Source organism: Phoxinus phoxinus, assembly GCF_949152265.1.
Source record: "Phoxinus phoxinus genome assembly, chromosome: 19".
In the NCBI taxonomy this organism is placed as follows: Eukaryota; Metazoa; Chordata; class Actinopteri; order Cypriniformes; family Leuciscidae; genus Phoxinus; species Phoxinus phoxinus.
The window spans coordinates 4172465-4191416 of NC_136894.1; the positions used below are offsets into that span (position 1 = coordinate 4172465).

At 37.2% G+C, this 18952-nt stretch overlaps 1 long non-coding RNA gene across 1 annotated transcript; it reads right to left on the bottom strand.

The window, feature by feature from the left end:
- Positions 1 to 6320: 6320 nt before the first annotated feature.
- LOC306987272 lies at positions 6321 to 17724 on the bottom strand. Its single transcript, XR_013795136.1, has 4 exons — positions 17637 to 17724; positions 14741 to 14870; positions 14362 to 14420; positions 6321 to 6435 (listed from the first exon to the last, which is right to left on the bottom strand). It is a non-coding gene; the product is annotated as an uncharacterized lncRNA (long non-coding RNA).
- Between the last annotated feature and the right edge of the window lie 1228 nt (positions 17725 to 18952).

Here is an 18952-nt window from a genome sequence, read left to right on the forward strand (position 1 = left end):
CAAAAAAAAAAAAAAAACTGAAGGAATATTTAAACAAGTCATCAATGGCCGTTTAGAGGTGCTTGAAGAGATGGATTCATCTCTGAAGAGCTGGATTGTGTCTAGACATTTCATGGGAAAATTAGGTTGTGTGTCCTTTGTGTTTTGAAGGATAATCATGGGGATTCTTGTTAAAAAAGAGGGATGCTTAAAAGGGCTCAGCCATCAGATGCTGTAATTCATCAGAAGCCATCAAACTAAATAAATATTATGAAATAACACAAATGGAAATATATGTGGAACCAAAAATTATATTCTAGCTTATTTAAAGTTGCCACTCAGTCTAGATTACAGCTCAGTATTTGAAGTGGACGTTATACGGCTTTTTGGCTGTTTTTGCGGTTACTTCACTATAAAAAAAAAACGATTTAATGGATTTGTAAACATCACAATATTACATTCTCTAAATTATCTATCTTTTTTAAAGTTGCCACCCTGTCTAGATTACAGCTCTGCTCACTCCAAGCATTGATTTCTGGGATGCTTTTTAAACCGAATTGATGTATGCTGGGCTTATTGACTGCTTTTTCTTCCCTATTTAGTCCAATTGACAAATGCACAAAAGTAAACAAAAAACAAGTACAATAAGGTTGTAGTTTAAACTGATTGCTTGTCCAATGGGGTTGATTTCAATGGGGCTTCCTAAAAAGGTTTCACAGTAGGGTTTTGGACAATATCAGCATAAATCCTTATAATTTCATGGGTTAAATTTAAAGATTATTAGGTCAGCACACATTTACAGTTTGAGTCACTGATTGCCAGTTAAGTTTAGTGCACATTGGAACACTACTGTTAAAATGTGGGTTATATATACCTTATGTATATGTTTTCATAGATTGCACTGTCCCTTATTGATGCGAAGTAATCGCAAAAAAACAGATAAGGACTTATTATAATATTATCTAAAAACCCACTTTGCCAAGAGCATTGTTTAACATTTATATGGCATATATAATTGCACCATAAAGCATTTTCGATGCATTTAACTTAAACCTGCCTTAGTGAATTGGCAACTGAAATGCATTGAAAGTCTTCGGGATGTGCTGGAGGAGACTTTACAGAGTGCTGGACTCTTGCTTTGATAATAGAAGATCTGGACCAAAAATGTATGCATCTCTTGATGGAAATATCATCAAAACATTTAAGGTCTGGACTCGCCAATTAATGTGTGAAAATGATTATTCATGCTCCTCCCAACCATTCTTCCTCAATTTAAGCCTACAATTATTACTAACTTCATATTAATATTCTTCATCTTCAACAACAACTTAAGAACTATTAACAATCGCACAAAAAGGATGGGAATTTTTTCCCCAGCATGCTTTATATAGTGTTATTTTGTGTGTTTTTGCACATAATTAATATAATATAAATTTTATTGGACATGCAAATGTAGTTCATTCAGATCTATGTACACTTTTACTTAAATTTACTCAATTTATAAGGTATATTTCATTGATTTTACAGCTTTAAAAATATACTCAATGTTTTTTAGGTTAGGTCTATTTCTGCATGCGGTGTCACTTTATAAATTAATCTTTTGCTAAGCATCTAACATCTAAATAAATCTGCCATCGACAACACAGAAAAGCAGTTTGTGTGAGAAAATGTATTCAGTGACAGGATAAAATAACAAGTCTCCTATTTTGAGGCAGTTTTAACATTTTGACACTGAGAAGTGACTGCTAGAGGAGATGAACATTATTTAACACAAACGGTGCTGTCTGCACATGAGTCAGTCAGTGTGACGGCCGTGTTGCAGTGTGTGAGATGTTGACAGGTCTCTCTGCAGTATCACATCATCTCTGCAGAGTCCTTCACACCCGTGTTGCTGTGAGAAGGAAAGCGCACGTCAAAACGCCTGGGCTTTTCTCTTCTGTGACTCCCTGTTAGACAGAAACAGGTGCACGTGATTCTCTGAGCGATTAGACAGTATTTAATGAACTTTAATGAGCAAAATGAAGCCAGCCCCTCCAGTCACCTGCCAACACATGTCGGGTCTTAATTGTGATGAAAACAGAACAGGGCACTTGTAACAGAACACGGCCTCATCCAATAATAATATGATTACATTGTGACTTTATGAGCTATGTGGTAATAGAGCGCTGGCTAATTATCGTGGATGCATAACAAAGCATACAGTATATGCTAATCATATGCAAAATAGCTTCAACTGTGACATACATTTATTTTTCCAGCTAATTGCTTTAATGGGAGGCAGTGGGATTTTTTTTATTTGCTTACTAAATTAATATGTACACATATTTATGTATAGCCTACTGTATATTTATATATATTTTTTTAAATGTTTTTTTTTTTTAATGTACTAGAAACATCAAGCTTTTTAAAGCTATTTAAAGATGAAAACCTGCCAAGAGTCAATATTTTTAGTTATTTATAAAAATTAGTTTTATTTTATTTTATAAAATGGTAAGACTTCACAATAAGGTTAGTTAACTACTTTAGTTAACATGAACTACGAATGAAAAACACTTTTACAGCATTTATTAATCTTTGATCATGTTAATTCTGGCATTTACTAATACATTATTGAAATCAAATGTTGTATTTGTTAACATTAGTTAATGCACGGTGAACTAACATGAACAACGCATCTTTATTAGCTAACAATAACAAAGATGAATAAATACTGTAACAAATGTATTGCTTATTGTTAGTTCATAGTTAATACATTAACTAATGTTAACGAATGAGACCTTATAAGTGTTAAAATAAATAATCAAAACAAACAAATAACAGAAAGAGCATTTGAAAGCTTGTGAGATCTGTCTGCTTCCTTAATCCTTAAAGCTTTAGAAGAAAACTCATTTAACCGTAGAAAGCTCTCGTGGGTGATAGCTATAGCTTTATTTGTAATAACTCGAGTGTTAAAGAATGCTCTTCTCATTTCCTGTGAAATTAAAACAACTTGTATAGCATGCAGATCCGTTTTTACGGCTTCGCCAAAGATTGTTTTAAATCGAAACGATTTTGTCTATTACAAAATGGACGAGCTCTTGGCCCTCGTGTTTGAGTCACATCTGCGTCTGGTGTGAAGATCAATAAAGCAGCGTTCAACACAACCATATCTGCCTGTCCCGAGCAGCCATGCTGGAGATAGTCTCCTCTCCATTCATTTTAATCAATCAGAAAATCGATTGAGATTCGGGAACCTCTCTGATTGGTGGATCTCACATCGGGTCCCGGCGGTTTATAATACACACAATTCTACCATTATAGGCTATCCAGAGTTACAACATAACAACCTGACTCAAAAGCTAGCACAAACGGTCTGTTTTGTGTTTTGTATGTGTTTTCTTTGTTTTTTTTGCACGATGATAAATTGCATTTTAAATATTAACTCCAAAATCATCAGGTATAGTCCTTATAACGTTAGCCCCTGTTCAGCGCTGTGCTCGCAGTGTCTTGGTTTATATTTCCACAGCATGAAGGTAAGATCTTATGCATTTATAAATGAACCACTCCTTCTAAAATCTTCCCGATCTACATTTGTTATCCGCTTCAAACATTACAATGCTCATGATAACTTTGGTTAACTCTACAGTAAGTGTAGCTGCCTCCAGTAGTCAACACGAAGCACGAGGTCTTGTTTAAAAAACGGGGTTTTATTTTTACAACATATCATGGTTAACGTTACCCGTGAGAACTGGGTGGAAAGAGAGCAAAAAATAAAAGGATACTGTAAATAAAATGCATATATGTATGTCTTGAATTCAGATTGTGCCACTATTTACACACTTAGTTAACACAAGCTATGCACATGAAATATATCACAGAAAACCGGATACAAAGAAACATGCCTCGTAGGCTGCTTTCTACTTAAGAGGGGCTAAAACTTAAAGTCTTCTTTCTCCTCAGATACTATACGTCCAGATATGTTTATATTTAATATTTACTTAGCTTGGAGAGCTCTTGCCATGCTATGTTTTTAGCACTTCACTTCAGGTGTTGTGTCCTTTTTAATTACGTGCGGAACACAAGAACGGCGCTAATTAGTTCCGCCTCTACGATCTCCTATTATTTTTAGGTAGGAACCAAAAACAGTAACAAACTTAACTAAAAAATGTGAGGCAGTTACAGTAAGTATCCACTTCAGCCTACTCTTTGGCAGCAATGCCATAGAAATATACAGAGCTACCGCAAAAAAAGGAAGTTCAAACACAAAAAGATGTCTGCACTCGTTTCTCTGCACATGAGATCAATATCAGCGAAAGAGCGACTCGCGGCAACAATCGTGGAAAAAATAGGCAATGAGAACGGAGATGTGTTTTTGTTTGGTTGGTAATGTATTTGCAGTCTGTGTGTTTCTCTTCTCAACACACTTAACCTTTGAGTATAATGAATTCATCAGGCGCACCATCACATGGAGAACAAGACTTTTCTCAGACAGAAAGACTGCGAGAAAAAGGCTAATGTTTTATGAATCTGAGGAACAGAGAAGAGAAACATAAACCAGCGCCTATAAACAGAATTATCAAAAATCTGCTTCCTATCCCAAAGATTTCCAATAGTCAAGGAAATAAACCCTTGAAAGGCCTGACTAAGCCATTATTTGAATTCAGAGAGCTGTAGAAATCTTCACATTAGCACATCTCAAAATTAGCACTCCACTCCGAGTGTCCTCGAGATATGTGCTAAATTTAGTTTGGTTGAGGAAACCTATGCAGCATCTATTAATAATTCATTGAAGTCTCTAAAAATCCCTGTGGCTTGAAATGCATCAATCTGACGACTGCAGGTCTCTTAAAATTAGATGGAAACAGTAAAATCAATATTTACCTTTGAATTGATCCTCATGCATATTCATCCAAGCATGTCGGGATGCAGGTGAGTGTTAAAGCTCTGGGGCCGTATTCACAAAGAATTTTATCTTACCACTAGGAGTACTCCTAAATCGCACTAAAAGATTTTAGCTAGGAGTGTTCTCTTAAAAGTTATTCACAACGCCTTTCAGACCTACTCTTAGTAAGGAAAAATGACAACTCCTAAACTAAGAGTGAGTCTTCGTTGCTATGGATGACGTCAATTATCATGCACGAGCTTCCTCGCAATGATCACGGTGATTGGTTGTTAGATGACAGGGCCATCATGCGGAACATAACACAGACGCACCAAATCATGGAATTACGACATCTAAATATGTCTGTGTCCTACACAAAATAATAATAATAATGTCATCGAAATGCATATATAATGACAAAGTTGTGAATTCAATTAAATTAAATCAAGGTAGTCTATACCCTAATGAAAACCGCCACTTGCCTAATGATGAAAAACGACACTTGCATTAACACTTGCTTGGTTAATTGACATCCTATTAGCCTAAATAGACTACTTAAAGCAAGGAAATATTGCTCCTATTGAAGTAATGTAATAGTTGAATGACGGTGGATTATGAACTCGCCAAAACGGAAAAGAAAGCCCGACTGGACGCAGGATCAGTTACTGCTGCAGTTGCTAAAAAAAAATAAAAAAATAATAATAATAATAAAAGGGAAATTCGGCAATGGGATACATACAACATCGAGAATTGTGAAGTTTGCACTTTGCATCGAATACAATCTGGGTATTGATGGAGTGGGTTTTCTTTCTATTCACAAACACATCCTCATCCTGACGTGGTGCAATTATTTTAATATGTGTCGATCCGTCTATAGCACCGACCACACCGGCAATATCCATAAAGCTGGCTTTGTTTCTTTGGAGTTGGCGAATATCCAAAGGAAAACTTATGAACTGTCGAATAATATGAGGTCTACAGAGTGCATTGATGGTTTGGTGGATATTTACCGATGGCTGGGATATCGCTAGATCGTCGGCATTAATTGCATTTTCCCCGTTGCCAGGTAGCGAAGTGTTATCAAACATTTAAATTCGGCACTGATTGGGTTGTTGCGATTAGTTGGCGCTGTTATTGCATCCCTCACAAGATCCACAACAATCAGTATTCCCTCACGGTTAAGGCGGTGTCTTTGTAATAACTCCGTGTCATTGGCTGTCTCCAACACACTGTGTCGCGCGGTGATTTTAAGATCCTTTGTGAATAGGTCTTAGTGAGTTAGGAGTCCTCTCGACTTCTTTTAAGCTGTCCCAGACTTAGGTGCTACTTTTAGGGCTAAAATGCTTCGTGAATTACTCTTAGTGAAAAAAATTAGGAGTCCTAAAGTTAGAAGTGACACGCCCATTATTTTTAGGAGTTGCTCCTAAATTCGCCTGTTAGGAGCTACTTTTAGCCTTAAAATTCTTTGTGAATACGGCCCCTGGGCTACTAATAGAATAGTTGCAGGTTCAGTCCCAGAGAGGACAGCCCATCACGAAGCGGCTTTATTACCATTGTGCTTCTGAGCCGGGCATTGCAGTCCCAGAGGACCGTCCCTGTAAACAAGGGTACAAGATGCTGTAGATGAAATGGAATTTTTACCCAGGAATTGTAAGGTACAAATGAAGGATCAAGCTAAAGCAGTGAATTTCAAGAGTTGTCCAGGTCACATTTTACAGCAAAAAATCTAAAGAAGAAAAAGAAATAGCGTAAAGAAAAGTCTATATTAGGACTGTTAAGGTTTTTTTGCATCTCGACATGATTTTCACAATTTTACCTTCCAATTCTCATTACTGCAATGCAATTTATTCAGCTTTCGTTACTGCATAATTTATCATAATTAATAATTAAAATTATTATCAATATTAAAATATATTTTTTAATATAGTTAAAAAAACATGACTGTGTATACTGCAGTAAAAAGTATTATAAAAAAATGAGAAAGCAATACCATATGCATTACATTGAGGCTAAAAGTGATGACCGACCTATAGATGAATTGACATTCTCCCTTTAAGAAAATATTATTAAAATTAGATTTTGTAAGCATATTGCGTAGTTGTGCTTGGAGTCAATGGTTTTATTTGTGATAATGCAATGAAACATGAAAAAATTTTGTCCAGACTGTCATACAAAGAAATTATGAACACATGCAAAAACAAAAGAAAACCAAAAAAATATTAATAACTGATTATTTTGTAGTCAAATTATGCTTTTTCATGTGAGCTTTTTCTTTTATATGCATTCAGGGTTTTTTTCTGCCAAATCATTTTGTCAGATAAATACCTTAACCAAGTTTAGTGTTTTGTTTTCTCATATTTAAAATATAAAATAAAAAAAATCCTCATATTTTGATGGTTTAATCAAACTTGTAGGGTCAAACATTTTTATTTCTTTAGTTTTGGCGTGACTTTTATTGACAGGTTTCACAACGAGATCCACTCAAAAACATCGGTTTAGTCAAGTCACCTTCATTTATACCGCTTTCAACAATATAGATCTGTTTAGTGCCATATTATCAGATCTAAGACTTTGACATGTGGTTCTGTGCGTTACACACATGTGCTGAACAACTGTTTTAACCGTGTGAGATTTAATTTGTGAAAAAAATAATGAGGAAAAAGTTAACCTTGTTCAAAGAACTTGCTCACTCGCAGACCCCAGAAACGTATTTCACCGACAGTAAATAAATACACTGCTTACAGTGATGCTCACGTGTGCGTCATAACATAAGTGTGTGAAGAAGATCATCCAGTCACGCACTGAACGAAGGCTGAATGGTCTGAAGTGCGCACATGTTTATTAGGTGACGAGATGTCTTTCCCAACGGCATCTGCCCTTCACTTCTCTGCGATACATCATTCATCTCCCACTCGACTGTAAATCTGTCTCAATACCTCCAGTGAACACATGCTGTTCACGATTACAGCTCTAACACAAGCTGCTCCTCAAACAGCGCTTTGACTTGCACAGTAAAACTCTATTCGTACAAAATGAACTTCAGCACACATCTTTTTATAGCCATAACTTGCTTTTGTGCAGCGAGTGGGCAGGTTTAGGCAGGGACGTGAAACAGCCGAAGAACTAAAGTTTCAGCTCTCAAGAGAGAGAAAGAGGAATGTGCCTAAAATTTCAATTCAGAGTGTAAAACCATACACTCTATTTGAAAGAAATGAACTCTGTCTTTTATTCAGTAGGGATTCATTCAATTGAATAAAAGTGACAGTAAAGATGTCTGATGCTTCAAAAGATTAACTATTCAAAGAATACTTAAACATTTTTTATCATGGTTTCCAAAAAATATTAAGCAGCAAAATAATTTTCAACATTGATAATAATAGGCTAATAAGTGTTTCTCGAGCACCAAATTTCTAAAGGATCATGTGACACTGAAGACTGGTAATGACAACACAAGAAATAAATTACAGTTTAAAATACATTAAAATAGAATAAAGTTTTTCATTTTTATTCGCAGAATACAGCGATTTAAGTCGTTTCTCATGGATCCGTGTGAACGGGATCGTTTTGACAACGTTGTTGTTTGTACGCAAAAAACGCAAAGGAAAAACTTTACCGTTTTTAGTATATCGTTGTCCTGTAAACTAAGACTAAGAGTACACACACACACACACACACACACACACACACACACACACACACACACACACACATACACACACACACACGCTGACACTGGAATCAAAGCCCTAATGCATCCTCCCAGAGCAGCATTTATAAGATTTGGGATGCAGCCGTGGTCAAGACGATCTGCTGAAGTTCAGACTGAGCATCAGAACGGGGAAGAAAGGTGATTTAAGAGACTTTGACCGTGGCATGGCTGTGTGTGCCAGACCGGCTGCTCTGAGAAACTGCTGATCTGATTTGCACACACAACTGTCTCTAGGGTTTACAGAGAATGGTCCGAAAAGGAGAAAATATGCAGCGAGTGGCAGTTCTGCGGGAGAAAATGCCTTAGATGCCAGAGGTCAGAGGAGAATGGCCAGACTGGTTTGAGCTGACCTAAAATATTCACTAAAAATAGTCAAGTATTAACTGTCTATAAATGTTTCACCCCACAAAGGAGAAAAAGTTATATAATTTAAGAGAGAAAAAAAAGTTTATTAGCTGAACGACTAAGATAATCAAATAATGTTCGGGTTAATTTCACTGTGTGCAATGGACTTTATGCACAGCTGCACTACGTCCTGAACTTTAACCAGCTCATTTGTTTCCTGTCTGCCATTATTGGACAAACTGATTAATCTAGGTGTGCCAACAACGATAATCAGACACACCTGGATTAATCAGTTTGTCCAATAATGGCAGACAGGAAACAAAGGAGCTGGCTAAAGTTCAGGACGTAGTGCAGCTGTGCATAAAGTCCATTCACTTAAATTAGCTAAATAGAAGTTTTCTTAATCCATTTGTGTTGGGACTGCATGAATCATTTCCACAGGCATTAACAGAGTCTGGCATTTTAAGTTCCCAGCATGCTTTACATGGGACTGAACGAACGAGTACATTTTGAAATGAAGTGTCAAGGAGGATCTGAGTGCTGTTGTTCTTGACTTTGTCTTGTTTCACCAGTCTAATTTGATGCGACACAAAGCAAGAGAAAAGCGTGGCTCTTATTTCCGGTGAGACGGGAGAGTATAGGCTACTTTTTACTAGTGCTAAAAAGCAACTAAAGGGCATTTAACAAATTAGGTCAAACCTTTGATGATTTACCCAATCATGAGGTTTAGAATATTTATAGAACAAAAACAGAAAAATAAATATATATATATATGACGTGATAGCAGATTGTGAGATTTAAGATCTGTGAGGAATACTCTGCTAAACCAGACTGTGATCACATCCGACTGCAGTTTTTACTGTTTAACCTGCCAGGAAACATCACAACACTATAGACTTTCAACATGAGCAGACCATGTTCACCAGTCCCTGTTTGTGGAGACATGACCTTGAGTACATGTGATCTGTCTTGATTTGAACAAACAGAGCTCATGTCCGGCGAAAAAACCCATCACTCATTTCTATAGGCTCTGAAAACTGACATCCTTCAATAAAGCAAGCTTTCAGATTTGCAACAGACAAGAAGCAATATCAGCAAGCAATTCTGAACACTAAAGATATTCAGACTGGCGGTGAATGAGGCAGAAAGACATCGTCACTTATGTTGTTCTTCTCAGACCGGCCTTCTCAAGAGAAATGTAACCATACACACGGAAATGAGTGAGAGGAAAATCTGAGCGAGGTCAAGTGCACAAAGATGAAGAGCAATGCTTTAAGAAGGAATGTCCTTACATAATCCAGCGGGATACTGACTGAAAACTGAAAACTTGACAAAAAACTGAAGAAAGAAAGAAACCAATTCCCTAAAGATTGACTACATTTATGATACTTTTATGGTGCTTTTGCCATTTTTGTAGCCAAGTTCGGAACAATGACAATCTCATTTTGTGTACCACAGAAAATAAAAACATAATGACAAAAGAAAGAGTAAAAGACATTTGCCAATCATTTTATTTTTTAAAGTCCTAATGAAATCCTCCGAAACGAATACACCAACAGAGTGACATTTAAAATACAGAACAAGAAGTGGCCGAGTAAAAGGAGTGACATTTCCCTACGAGAGAGTTGATTTAACTTAACTTCTAAAAAGTTTGCATTGTAATACAATTACAGTTTAGTTTGTTTGTTTACTTTTAAATGTACAGATATAGGTATAAGGGAAAAATACTAAAACAAACCAAATTATTAGTAATGATCAATATGACAAGTCAGGCAAAATAAAATTAAAATTAAAATGACAGGTGCCTATTCAGTCCAACCTTCAGAACATCTCTCCACCAACACTGAGAACAATTACTACGAATGTCACCTTGTAGGATTGTTAGGGAGGCTTCCATGATTTGTGATCCCAATCAGCGCCTGCGTACAGCCTGACAATCAGGCAAGTGTGATTATATGAAATTAAGAACAAACACGAGCACAAATGACTTAAATGAGCTCAACTTTAACATTAGGAGAGAGCAGTAACTCAATGCGGGTATGAGTGCACACACACATTGTGATTTTATTGGAATTTTGTTGTGGATCCTGTGGCTCAAAATAACAAAATGCTATTGCATTGAGCACTATATTTAGTTTTATTTATGGGAAACTCAATGTAGGTGATGTATCACCCACTCAACTCATAAAAAGGGACAAGTTACAAAGCACAGTCCCCAAAGTATATTCTCTATATCAGTGTCACTGTTTCTGAACTCCCTGAAACGCCTCCATTGTAGTCTTGAGTTTTCTTCCGGGAACAAACACGTCACAATATTCCTCATTTAAATAATTCCTGCCCAAGGCATACGCAGAATAAAGGGGCGGGGCCTGATTGAGTTGCACGCTTGAAGAGGTTGACCAATCACAACACACTAATCCAGCCGACCAATCAGAGCACATTGCGCTTTTCAGAAGGAGGCAGGAACTAAACAGAGTTTTTTTAACAATAATGGATGAAAACCTATTCTAGTAGACCCCCAATCTTTTTGTTGGAGCATAATCAGTCCCGATTAAAATAAGACTGTATATGTTAGTTAACAAAACATGACCATCTAACAAATTATCCCTTTACAGCCATAATGCATTTATTAATTTCTACACATGTATTGATATACATTACTATAAGTTGCATTATGAATCAACAATGAACACTGGACAATTTCCATAAATATTTTTTATTTATAAATAATTAAAAATGGTATAGATATTTAGTATATAAATAAATGTAAATATATTAACATTATACATTTATAATTCATAAATGAATATTAACCAAGATTCATATTAATGCATTGGATATTCTAATATTAGTGAACATGTTTACCGTACTGTAGAGTGTTAGTGAAACAATCGGAAAAATCAAACTACTTAGGAGAGAGCGGGGTAAGTTGTCACACGGGTAAGTTGTCACACTGTTCATAACTTCAACACTAGAGGCTCTATCTCAAAAATCAAATAGCCATTTTATGTGATGTGACTTCTTCTTCTATAGTCAACTTCCTGGTCAAGATCACTCTAATCTGAGGTTAGCACAATTTTCTTATTTTTCTGCTTAAAAAGTAAAAAAAATGCACTTTACATTTTATGCAATACAACTTTGTTAGGTATGAATGTTTAAAATGGATATTTTGCTCAAAATAGAGGAGACAGTAACGTGTCTTTTGATACTTTAGCTAAAGTGATATGTTGAGCTAAACTTGAGATTTAGCCAACATTAGCACACATGTCAGTGTGGGGCAAGTTGTCACATGTGACAACTTGCCCCTGTACAAATAAACACATAGAACATGCTCAAAAAACATGATAAATTGTGATATGTAATTTATTTCTAATTGCAATAAGGTGTTTGAAGGAAGGAAGGAAAGGCAGGAATTAAGGAAGGAAAGACAGGAAGATGGTTCGAAATTATCAACGAAAGACAGAGCATGGCAGTACACCACCTGACATAATGTTAAAGGCAGTCAGGCAGGTAAAGTTGCAGAACAAATCCATCAGAAGTACAGCAAAGGATTTTGACATAAATTACCGTACCCTGACTCGGTATTTTCAAAAGATTACCAGAGCAGAAATTGAAAGTCTTGCCACTTAATGTGCTTTGATTGAAATGTGCATTGTTTGGACTGAAATAATTGTTTTTCCAGATTCTCCACGAATGTTTATATATTTCCAGTTCTGGTTTGAGTTTAAAAATTAAAATCAATATTCACAATTAAGTAGTTGTGTTCTTATTTTTAGATAATCTAGTGTGACAACTTACCCGCCGATGGGGCAAATTGTCACAAGTGCACACTCGCTATTCAACAGTCTACACCTCCGTAATGAGATAAGAAATGAAGATATTATGAATACAACATATGTGCCCAAGACTTCCTTCTTTCATTTGGTATGAGATGTATACCATTTTGATGTATGGTGCTCAGTAAATGTTAGACAGTGTGAAAAGTGTGACAACATACCCCGCTCTGCCCTACATTTGAGAGATTCATTCTCCACACGGTGAGAGCAGCTCGTGATTGATGAGTGAATGAATGCACCGCCACTCTTGCTGCTCATTCAGACGAGACTGACAGACTATTTACACACACTGAATGGACTGCAAACACACACCTGACTGATAGAAACCAAACTACATGAGAAGCGACTGGGCCTAGAATGCGTTCAGTTGGCAGCATCCTATCTAGATGTTTTTACACTTTCATTTTTTTCCAGATCTGATTATCACTCTCCATTGATTCTGCATGTCATTAATTCTCACCATTTGTTGCTCCTACCTCATAACCATTTTTATGAGGCAGGTGCAAATGCAATTGCAAACAATGCACGCCATCTTTTTCCTCACTTTTATTCTCTATTTATTCAGTTTTCCTCTCACTTATAAAAAGCTTTTAGGCACCAATATTTCACTATTAAATGTTCCAGTGACACGTATAAAAGGCAGAATACCAAGCAATGTGTCATACAGTATAGTATATATAGAAATGAACAACACATTTTAATATTAAATAGTATTTTAAATGATAAAAAATATAAAATGCATATTGTGCTGTTGCTAGGTAAAGTACGATTACGGCTACTGATTATTAGTCCTTGTTTTAAAGCAGATTCTAATGTCAATGCATAAGATACTGAATGAATACAAATTGAAATATTCTCAAGCAAAATATGTTAAAGCTGCACAAATCACTTAACTCTGGTGATTACATTAAATAAACTGTGCAATGTATCTCACAAATGTGTTTACATGCATATGATTGATAGATACACTGTCCTAAAGTTGATTGTGTGACGATGTAATTCTGTTCTCCCAGGATTTTAAGGAACGACTTAATGAAAACAAGGAGGCATGGGACATTAGCATTCGGCAATTGATTTAACAGCTCGGTTCACTCGGCAGGGGTCTCAAACACAAACTACCTGGGGGCCGCTAGTCAGGGGATTTTCTCCATTGGGGGCCAGTTAAACAGTTACAACAAACACACGTGTTTTTACAACCACTGCCTTGCAAACAGAACAGCTGTGTTCAACACTGATAATAATTAGAAACATTTCTTGAGTGGCAAATCAGCATATTAGAATGATTTCAGAAGGATCATGTGACACTGAAGACTGGAGTAATGATGCTGAAAATTCAGCTTTTCATCACAAGGAAATAGAAAACCATTATTTCAACGTGCAATAATCTTTAACTATGTTTTTGTAGTATTTTTGGTCAAATAAATGCAGCCTTGGTGAGCATTAAGGTCAGCTTTCAAAAACCATCCTGACTCCAAACACTGAACTGTACTGTAAGTCTCAAGGTAAAAACTAAAAGCAATAAGTTCAAACTGAGTCAGTCACAAACTTTTACACGGCTAGATAAAGTCCCACACATGAATATCACCACACAAACAACTCTATGAGAAAGATAAATGAGTGTTTCAACTCACATGTGATGCTTGTTGATATCCAGAGCCAGTGCATAAGATTAATTTTGCATGAGAATACACTGTAAAAAAGAAAAGAAAGTGAAAACTGGCAGTCGTTACCTCATGCGATATTTATACTGATCCTTAAAAATGTGCTAAAATGTTTATGGCAGTCAGGGTGATTCAGTCATATTCAAAATATTTAGACTATAAAAACCAGACTTATGTTACCACCACATAAAGCATATTTGTAGGTTAGCTTATAACATGACCTTTTCTTTTTTCTTTTAATGAAATAATAACCAAGATGTCTTGTCAATGTTGAATTCCTCCGGGTTTTAAGAGAAGACATAATTGGCTAAATTTGGCAGGCTAATAACTTCTTTAGAGATTTACTTACCCATATGATTTAACACAAAATACATTCCAGAGACGTTCCCTCAAACGGTAGAAATCCTGGCGTGTGAAGCAAATTAATTATTTGATATTTTGACAGTCTCATGTTCCAGTGCAGCAACGGGTCACCAGCGCTGATGACACAACAGATTTCATGTATTAATGAGCTGAAGAGAAATATCACCTGCCATTTCTGCTGAGCACAAGGTTTGAGAGAAATGCCAGCCAGAAAATGAATCAGCCCGCAGTGCCTACACTGTCAGAAGATGCACATTTTTCCCATGCGCCTTTGAAAGGCCACTAAACACATCTACAAATAATTGGATCCATAAATAGCTCCTAATACGGGCTAGGTGACGGTTGAAATTAACGCCAATGGATCACAGCACTGATTATGTTTTATATATGAAGACAAGCCCCTGGGCAACAGTGCCCTGATAACCTGCAGCTGGGAAAAACATGCAGCTTTGTGATGAATGTTATCATCACATAAACAAGAGAGTGTTTTTGCAGTGAATATTAGCAGACTGTGATTCAGCCGTACGCATGAGGCGCATGTAAACAAACTGATATTAAATGTGTGATATTGCTTTAAACGGTTCGATTTAACATTGAGTAATTTACATTTAGACACAATATTGCCAGTCTGTTTTTTTTTCTCTGCCAATGAATATAATTTAAATACGAGAATAAGTTAGATAAACCATGAGTTCAGCAAAAGTCACTATAGTGTTTTGTTCCTAAATAAATAAGTGTGTTTAAACGATCAATGACTCACTCATAAAGATTGGTTCTGTTGCTGAATTAATCAGTGTGTTTAAACTAAAACGATTGAAAGAGTCAACAACTCATAAAGACAGACACTTGTCCACTTGTCCAACATGACAGTGTATAAAAGGCTCCATTACTTTGTATCGTACGTTATGGCCCCGTAGAAGCCGTTTTTGTAAAAATAGGCTAACGATTGCGTCATAACCACGCGACTCTCTGTCGCACAGTCGAGAAATTACCGTAGACCGGCGGAGAAGCTCGCAGGCAATCGGGGGGACGTGGAGGCATAAAGTCTGATAAAGTCAAGGGAGAAGTCCATAGAGAGTAATAAAGCTGCTCCTGCTGCTAGCTCATGGACAGCTAATGCTCACGCTCTCCGTCTCTGCGAGATTCGGAAGGGAATGATTCAGATTTCTCTCGGCACAGCTACTAGAAGACTGACAGCTGTCAGACACATTGCTCACGTCACATCTACGTCTACATCAAGCTCAGTTTTAGCCTGCGCAGTATGCCTGGCGATCAGGAAGTGAGTGCTTCACTTTTCTCCGTTGAAATCTATGGGGTCGCTGTGTCCATCTTATACTGTCTATGCTTCCGCCATTCGAGCGACTCACTCGTATGTATTATAAATGGCAGATTCTACGCTTACGAGAATACTTGATTAGTTGGTAGAAGTAATTATACATTAATGAGCACATATAATTTTTAAAGAACAAAGTGTTTTTTGCTAAGAATCAACTTAAAAAATTACACAGTGTAGCTTTAAGCGCAAATCCGGCCCATGCAGCCAGATTTGTTTTAGCATTGTGTGTAGGCAATCTGCACTGTGATTGACATGACCAATGAAATCTTTAGAATCTGCTGCGGGGCGAAGTTTACGCTGAACTGGCTTAGGAACAAAACTAAATAAATCATGCATGCATGTATCCCGCAGAAAGAGCCGCACAAGCACAGGCAATCGGATTGGTAAAGCTCACCCAATCAAATGACAGGACCAGAACTAACAGTTATAGCTTAATGTTCAATTTATAGCTATCACCTCACATTTTACATTGTATATAGCCTAACTACACATCCGAATGTGTTTAAATGCTATTTCATTTGACCATAAAATATAAAACTGCATAACCATGTGTAACGCGGGTCTGCTGCATGCATCTGAGCCCATGGAGAGCCTCAAGTATCGGCTTGTGTATTTAAGAAACTAAAGTAGACTCAAGGGAACTCCGTAACCACAAATCACGGCATGTGGGAGTATCTTTAGTGGTCAGTGTAGGCTACTTCAACAGTTTCACCTCACATTATATTACCCTGCCGCTGCTGTTTAAAGCAGAGGATGTTCTCATTAGGAGAACAGCTTTATGACATGAGATCGGTCTTCCTGAGGTAAATAACTGCAGTTCAATCTATGGATGCTCAAGGACAAAGCCACTTTCAGAGGAAAACAGGCACACAAGCTCATAGCTGTAAATCCCTGAAGGGAATACAGTGGCATTCCTGTACCTGAGATCCGGCTTGTTTGTGCATTAGGTTCTTTGAGCTGGCATTGCTGATGTGAATGATGTTGCACGTCGACTGATGCAAATCCAAACATGCTGGTAAACTAATGCAAATCACAGCTATTTTTGGCCCATATATACAGAATATCTATCAAATCATCATCCAGAGACTAGCAGAAATCACACATTGTGTTTCCAGATGACAATACAGTAATAATCTACTGTAAATCTACAATTTAATTATCATTATCATTAACTCATCATATTAGCTAATTTTCTTGCCTTTTGGTTTTAATTTTTAATAAGAGGAGATTTTCTGCTAAGCACCAACTAGTTTAAAGGGATGGTTGATTATGATTTCACTTTTAGTTAGTGTGTAATGTTGCTGTTTGAGCATAAACACCATCTGCAAAGTTCAAAGCGAAGGAAGATATTTGCTTTTAAAGAAATCGTTTTTTAAGGACTACAACAAACAGGGACTAGGCGACATTCCTCCCGGGTTAGTGACTTCACCAACCCTAAAATTTACATAAACCCCGCCCCAGGAACACGATTTATAGATTATCATGACAGAATATGCTAATCAGTGACTAGAAGATAACTACACATAAGCTACATAAATTCACCTACCATTCAGAAAAGTCCTGTTGCTTCTACATGTTGTCACTTCTTCTTGAGTCTCTCCATCATTGTCTGACTCCGGTTTGAACATAAAAGGCTAAAAGTTTTTGAAATGTTCAGTGCATGTGTGTGTGAGGTAAAAGGCCACGCTCTTGAAGCTCCGCCCCCTGTGACGGGAGCAGCAGCTCATTTGCATTTAAAGGGACAGACACAACAACAGTGTGTTTTTGCTCACCCTCAAAAAGTGACAATTTGAACAAGCTAAAACTTCACATACACACTCTGGGGACATCAAAGACTTATTTTAAATCTTGTGAAAAGGGTATTATACCACCCCTTTATTGCTTTATGTAATTGTAATAGGCTACAGGTTTGGAAAGACATGAGGGTGAGCAAACGATAACAGAAGTTTAAGTCTTTAGGTGAACTGTTCCTGTAGTATTACACAAGTAATGAGAGGCAAGGTGAAAGTGAAGGGTGCTATGGGAGGTTAAAAACGATATATTGCAATGGAAGTAGATGGTGAAGCTTTTCAGAAATAACTAATCTGACAGGGGAGAGGAAAGAAACTGCAGGTTGTGATAAACAGCATGAGCGTAAACACAAAGAGAGAGAGAGAGAGAGAGAGAGAGAGAGAGAGAGAGAGAGAGAGAGAGAGAGAGAGATGATAGGATGCACAAATAATAAATTCAGCAGCTTTGTAAATAATAAAAAGGAAAGACAACAACAACAGAGAGCCACATGGCACTTTTCTGCGTCTTACGACAGCTTACTGGAGCAGCTCGCCTCGGTCGGCTTGATCTCTGTGTAAACATGAGTGTTATTACAGCACAGGCTCATTATGAAGAAGGGAGGAGAGTCGTAGGTAGACAGAGGACGAGGAAAACTGCAGGACAGAACAGACAGCAGACGATGAGAAAGGGCAAAGGATACAGGGAGATCAGGGAGGAGTGCACAGACAGTCACATAACAGCAGGACTGGAGGTCTGGGCCAAAAGCTGCTGGAAATAGCATAACGAGAATTAAATGGGAGAGTGCAGATGCACTGATGGAGGGATGAATAAAACAATGGTGGAGGGTAGCATATGTCCTCTTCACACACAACACACTTCATCATCTCCAGGTCTCCGGAGTTTTTTGAGGTCTTCAAACGGAGGTTTAGAGAAGCATCGTTGATTTATTCTTCCGAGATAACCTTGAAATCCCTTTTATTCCGCAGACAGCTGAAGCGGGTCAGGGTGGGTCAGAGGCTTGATGTCATTACCTGACCTGAGGTTTCCATTCTAGTAATACTGCCCAAAAAATCAAAGACATCTCCAGTGGGA